The following is a 7,320-nucleotide window of genomic DNA, read 5'->3' on the forward strand; positions in this document are numbered from 1 at the left end:
GTGAAGTCGTAACGCCAAATATGGGTGTCCAAAGTGATCCCTTCATTTGGGGAGACGGTATCGTGGACCAACAATGACTGGGGTCCCCACAGATTGTGGATTGTCTTGTCATCGATCAATCTTATGATTCTTTTCCTGAAGGCCAGACATTCATCAGCAGTGTGGCCTGGTTGCTCTTTATGGAATGGGCATCTCTTGTGCGTGTAAATTGGAGCGTAGGGTGGCAACCTCTCATATCCAGTGCAAGTCCCCCCCCCCCCCCCCCCCCCCACACTCTTAAGTTTCTCAAAGATTTCCTCGCATCACACATGTTTCGGTGAGACGCGGTAAAGGCAAGCAACGGCCTTGAGTGCGATTGCCCACCAAGATGGCGACGCCAGGCGGAAAAACTCTATTTGTACTTCGGGGTCTTCCCTTCGGTTTGTGGAGACAACAAATGTGGCCTCTTTAGATGGCCAAGTGGGCTCTAGCGGGTCAGATTCTACTTTGTAGTCTTCGGCTTCCTGCCCGTCGAACAGCGGTGAGTACCCGTGGGATATTCCTCTGGTTTCATACAAGGGATCCTCTTGATGATGCCCCGATCCAGTGGGCTCTTTAGGCGGGCTTTCTGCCGAATCCATTAACTCGTCGGCCTCTTTGATTTTGGCTTTGATCGCTCGAATTTTTCTTTCCAAATCTTGAATCTTCTTGCGAAGCGATCCTTCGTTTTCCCTTTTGATAGCAGTATGCTCTGGGTGTTCATGGCAACTTTTGGGAAAAGTGAATAGGGTTAGTTGAATCAATCGGTCTTCTAAGTTATTTTGGGTGTTTTCTTTGTTTTGCTTTGGGATGGTGATCGGTACATGAGATCAATCAGTCATTCAAATGAAACTTATGAAACACAAAAGCACATAGCAATATATCAATAAGCATAAATATACTCCTAAGGTTTTCTAATCATTTGAAACATAAATGTTCCATTTGTACCAAACCATTGCCCCCATAATCATAAATTTCATTAATAATATTCTTCCCCGAAGGGGTACAAAAGATAAATAAAGACAGAAAAATATATCAGCAAACGTGTCCTCCAGTAGTTGATGATGAAGCTCTATCGATCCTCGCCCTCTTGGCCTTTTGAAGGGCCGTCTGGATGTGGAGGTGAGTCGATGTCAACACGGCATCCATCAGAAACCCTTTCTCTGTGAAGCTCATCACTGCAATGTCATCCAAAGTCTTCTTCATCCGATCGCCAAGCTCTATCAAATAGTCACGGGTGACCTCCAACTCATGGTTCAAGCTTTCTATGGTAGCTTGATCATGCTCTATCTTTTCCAAGTACTTAGCATCCCTGTCATCGGCCCTTCTTTCGATCAAACGGGCTCTAATCTCAGCTTTGGAGGCCTTGTGTTGCACACAATTGTAGAGGATGGGCTTAGGAGCAATAGTACATTGCAAGTCAGCCCTCAACCAGTCTCTATGCTCTTCTTCACAACCCGGATGAAACCTATTTGGAGCTAAAGTGTCTGGACCCCAAGATATGCGACCGTTCCATTCTCGAACACAATCCCCGGCTCGCTGAATCTTGTCACTTTCATAGTCAATAATAAACTCCCCTATATTTCTAACTTGGGGTATGACTTGGGTCCTACCAAATTGCCTCAAGACCCTAGAAGGTGCATAAGGGTGAATCCCTCGAATTCCTATAAGTGGTAAGAACAGGCATTTTCTCTCCTTAACTACAACGGTGTCAGTTATGAAGTCATTGAACAACCACTGTACGTTATCCTCTCTAAGCCAAGAAAAGATAAAAGCCCAACATTGTTTGGTCTGATTCCTGAAGTTGGGGCAAAGGGTATGAAGGTCATCCTTTTATGCCGGCCTACTCAAATGCTGGGTACCCTCGACTTTGTTCATGTGTTTAAAGATCCACCATTGTAGAAGTGAAAGTACCTAAAGTGGTTTCTATACAGGCTCAGAGCTCGGTACATATCGACAAGGATGATGGGGGCCAAGTCAAAGTATTTGGTTTCGTCATTTCGGGTTATGCCATGAAAGGTAGCATGCGTGACTGAGATGACTCGTGTTTCTATGCCAAAGGTGCCATCTTTGGGGAACACCATGAGTCCCAAAAAGTAAATGGCAAAGGCTAAGGGTCAGGTGGCTTCCCACTCGGCATAGGTTTTGAATTAGGCTGGGTCTTCCACAAATCCACTTGGGTTTACCGAATCTTTTGTACAACTCTCTAAAGAGTATGGTTGGATCGAATGTCCAATTGGCATGGGATAAGGATAACATTTTCAATATTTGGTTGTGAGTGGGCTTTTCTGGGATTATATCGTGGTCGTGGAGTTTCGTCCTTGTTTTCAAGCAAGTCCGCACACTTCTCTAAAGTCGGGGCCATCTCCACATCATCCCCAAATCGGAAAACTATCCTATCTCGTTCCCAAAACCCGGTAATCACCTCAATTAGCTCCCTACAACCCTTTATCGTCATGATAGAGGGTAGGTTTCCTAAGTGGTAGGTGATTTTCTTTCTTTCATCCTTGTTCATTCTACCCCACCATATATTCAACAAGTCGGGTACCTCAATGATCATGTCAAACTGTAAATCGATCGGTATCTACAAATAACAAAAGCAAGGTTAATGTCCCCAACCCCCCCCCCCCCCCCCCCCCCCCCAAATGGCAATGGTTTCGCACATAGGCACATGAAATATTTCCATTTAGCACATAAATGAGATGCGGTGTCTTTCGGGTCATAGACCGTATTTGACATGAGGTGGTCTTCTTAACTGATTTAGATACGTCTCAAATATCCAAACCCTTCTAGTTCATCTTTGAATTTGGCTTAGCTCTACCCTAGGCATATGCAAGAGTGGGTTTTTTGAAGTGATCTTGGACCCGATCGGACTACGTGGGGTGAACCGTTGTCGGCTGTTGGGTGACCGCACACAAACTCCACTTTCAACGTGTTCCAAAGAAGGGGTGTTTCGAGTTTTTTAGTGAAGGGAAGACTGCGAGCCCGCATGTCTCCTTTTGAAACCGTACTTTTTGCTAGGAGTGGCGGAATTTATGATACTAATGCATGACAATTTATATTACACAGGAAAGTTAACAAATAAGAAAATATTCACAATTAAATCACATTATATTGAAACCCTTATGATAAGAACCTAGAAAATCCCTAGTAGAGTCGTCATCTGTTACGATTCACTTTTATGCGGTGCATAAAAGCTACTAAGAGATTGTTGGTGCTCTAATATGATTTCGTATTTTTAGAGTCGCCACCTAATTTTATAATGAAAATTAGGAAAACGGAGTAAAAAGAGTATCAAAACAAGAGAAAAAACCTTTTAAACGAGAGTTTGAGGTAAGTGTTCTGATGATCTCATAAGGAAGGTTTTAAACACCTTAGTATTAAGGATCCATAGAATACGGTTGATCTGCGAGCTTCAACGTATGATTATTATAATTATTTACTTTAAAATGTTCCTTTCTTGCAAAAAGTGTCATGCTCATCATTAATTCCTATTTTTTGAGCAAAATGTCCTTGGAAAAGGGGTTTTTGGTTTAAAATGCTTATAAAGATTCAACTCACTTCATTTCCGGACCAAGACACACTCGGAATTTTTCCCGAATAGAATCGCTACTATTTTGATCCTAATGAGATGCGTGTAGTTCTTATAAGTTTTTATTACTTATATATAGAAAAAAATAAGTGGAGTATAATTATATAGGCATGGAAAAGAGTTTTTTTTTTTTTTTTTAATTTTTTAATTTTTAGTCCATTGAAGCTCATGATCGACTATATTCTACTTCCCAAAGCAATCTTATTCTCAATGTTGGTCCAAGTCTATTTCCCTCGTTCTTTAGCCTTAAGTTTTGGGTTTTAGGCCCAACAATATGAAAAACTCCCAAGTCTTTGAACAGAATTAAAGTCCAATTCAGTTTTGTAAGAAAAGCCCATTTGAAAATTCTGAAGAAATCTGATTTTATCTTAAGTTTACACAAAAACAGTCCATGTTACAAGAGATGTCCAGATTTCTCAAAGGGGCACAAGGCCTAAAATTAAGACTTAATTCCATCCTCAAAATCCATTTAAACTTATCCACATTATCAAATCAGCTTTATACTTGAAAAGACTTGCAACAAGATCATACTTACCGATTTCATGCTTATGTTAAGGATTAAGTGAGTTGGATAATCATTTGAGGCGACTTCCTAGAAAACTATGCATTTCCTATGTTCTACCGTTCACAAGGGTTTCAATATTTACATATTCATACAAATAATACGAACATATATCTGAAATAAAAGAGGAAGGGTTAGGCTGGTGGGCCTACCTAAGCCCACCAGTTGTCATTTTCACCCATGGTTGGGCCTTCAATACTGCTTCGTTTCCGACGGACTCGATCAAGAAGAAGGGTTGGGCCTCAGGCCCAATAGGTTTCAAAAGGAAATCTTGGCCCCAGTGGCCCGAGGTATTTTCAGGCCTAGGCCCGGGGAAAAGGAAATTTGAGGTTAGAAAGTCTCTAGGCCTTAACTACTTTCTTAACATAAACTAATTCTACACATATACAAATTATTTAAACAAACACGCAGAAAAAAATAGTACGCATATTAAGGCAGTGATCACACGCAAAGAGGTATTCAACCCAAATCATAAGCATAAGGAAAAGGATCATAAAACAAATAAGATCAATTGCAACAGAGAAAACAACAAGCAAACATAGCCCAACCAAAAACTAGTCATAATATAGAAGGCAGGCCTAAACAGGAAGAATAAACAAATAAGGACCAACCCCAAATCAGATACAATTATAAAGCAGGTGATATACCCTATTGATACTAAATATACAAGTTCCTATATACCAAAGGTATACAGAAACTGTATATATCTGGTATATCCAGGTATATCCCTTGTATACTTAAACAGGAATCAACAGTTAAATTCAGAGAAAGATGTGCCTTGTTCTACTTGATGTTTTAAAGCTTTGTTTAAAGGGTACAAAGACTGATTTCAAAATAAGAAAGAAGAAGATGTAGTAGATATGACATGCATAATATACAGAATTCAGAAGACCAACAAGTGCAGTGATGATGAATATGAGTTTCCTTTCAGCCAATAGAAGTATTTAGCAAGTTTAAAGATCTATATCACATTCAACATAGAGGATTGACTTATCACAGCATATTCTGCACAGTTTGACACATAGACTAAGTTCTCACATCAATATTTCCAAAGTTCAAGCTTAGACCCACTCTAACCAGACCAGCATGTGACCATTTAACCATCATTTGTCCAATAAACACATGAGATGAACTTAACAGGACATTACACTAGGCCTAGAGTACTTAAATATCATTTTTTTATCCATACATGTGTATATGCAGGCTTAAGAGAGTTAAAACATGCTCATACATTGTCTCATATAGGCAGTAAGCTGATAGTGTGTTAATCACACAATAACAGGCAACCAAATATAACTAATCAACTCTACATAAATCTAACAACAAGCTTGACATACTATACTCATCTATCAACTAACAAAACTTAAGTCTAATCTCAAACGAGACAAGGACTTCCCTTTAATCATATTGTATCACATCAAATTAGCTAATCAATCAATAAAAACAGGACTTATACTAGTCACAGACAACTACAGTCCATTTAACTGACCTTAATCCAATTAATTATGTCTATATGAACATACCGGCCAATTGATGTATTAATTTGTCAAACACAAACATGTAACTAGACTACACAAGCATATTAAGAGCATAAACTAAGCTTAAGAAAAATAGTATCTAAACATGGCTTAAGACTGAACTAATACCATGACAAGGCTAGTCTAACATGATAAAGACTAAACTACCAACTAAACAGCAAATCAAAACTAGATCAGAAAATAAAACAAGAAGCTAATACACATAAACATGGTTAAATAGGAATTAAACATACACAAATATGCCTAAACTAGTAACTAATAAACATAACTAAGCAGGAATAGCAACAAACATGACTAACTAGCAATTTGGCACATATAAGCAGTGAGCAAATAAAAAATACCTAAAGATAGCTAAAAGGAAAAGAAATTACCTTTTGTGAGCGCAACCAACTGTCGATATTGAACTTGGAAGTTCCTTGCTTCCTCAACCCCCAATACTCAACCACAAACTCAACAAAGAAAAGTTAAATTTTTTGACTACTATTTCGATTTGGTCAAGGTTTCAAGCAATAGAATGCTAACCCTAGTTTAATCGAAATTTTAAGCTCAGAATAAGTTTTCAAGCTTGTCCGGTATACGTTAAATGTGAATTGGGGGTTCTTTATATAGAACCCCAATTTGGAATCAAACCCTAGTTTAGCCGATGTGGGACTTTCCATAATTTTTTTGGGATTAAGCCCTTCCATGAATAATCAAAGGTCAGGATTCAAACAACAACAATAAAGGGTCAGATTTGACTGAAAATCGATCAATCTTTTCGGTTCCTCATGAACCAATGGGAGACGAGTATTCAAATTCTCATACAACAAAAGCAATTAAGGTTTCTCAGTCCCATTGACAGTTAATTCATCTAGAAAGCAAGAAAAAAGACGAGTTATACCTTGTTTGGGGTGGAGTTTGGTGAAAAAGGGCAGAAGCATTTCTCCATTAGGCCATACCAGACCTCGAGAAAGCATGGTACACCTGTGACTTTGCCAAAAATGGCGATGATGTTGAGAGGAAAGCTAAGGGTTGCCCGCAGGGGCTAGGGTTTCTCTCCTCTGAAAAGAGGAACACTTCAAGGGTTCATTTGGTAGCAAATGAAAAGTGAAAAGGGAAATGGGCGGGGGAGGGGGGGGGGGGGTGGGTTTCCCCTTTAGAGACAAAGTGGGCTGGGTCTGGTCTTTAATGGATCGGGCTTAGCTGAGTTTAAAGAAGGAATTTTTACTGGTTATAGCTTCTTATAAGACATATTTAATGATAATAACTACCATTTTATTTATTTATATTTAGTAACTAATTTTTTTTTTATTTATCATCTATAACTACATCAGTTAAATTACAGTTATTGGTAAATATACACAGTTAAATACACTGGTAACTGACCGTATTAGACGCTACCATATTCCCATATCCCAAGTCTAACGGATACATCATTATTCAACTTGATTTCTCTCTCATTCTCCATTAATTTTCACCGTTTTTTTCTCCATTACCTCTTTCACGATCAACATTAGCAAAAGATTCTTCCGTGATTTTTGGGGAATGTATATTTCTTTAGATTTTTTTCTTGCTCTGATAGTGTATTTTCATATTTTAGTCTTTTTCTTTCCACCAAATTCAAGTCAATT

Source organism: Lycium barbarum, chromosome 2 (genome assembly GCF_019175385.1).
Source record: "Lycium barbarum isolate Lr01 chromosome 2, ASM1917538v2, whole genome shotgun sequence".
NCBI lineage: Eukaryota > Viridiplantae > Streptophyta > Magnoliopsida > Solanales > Solanaceae > Lycium > Lycium barbarum.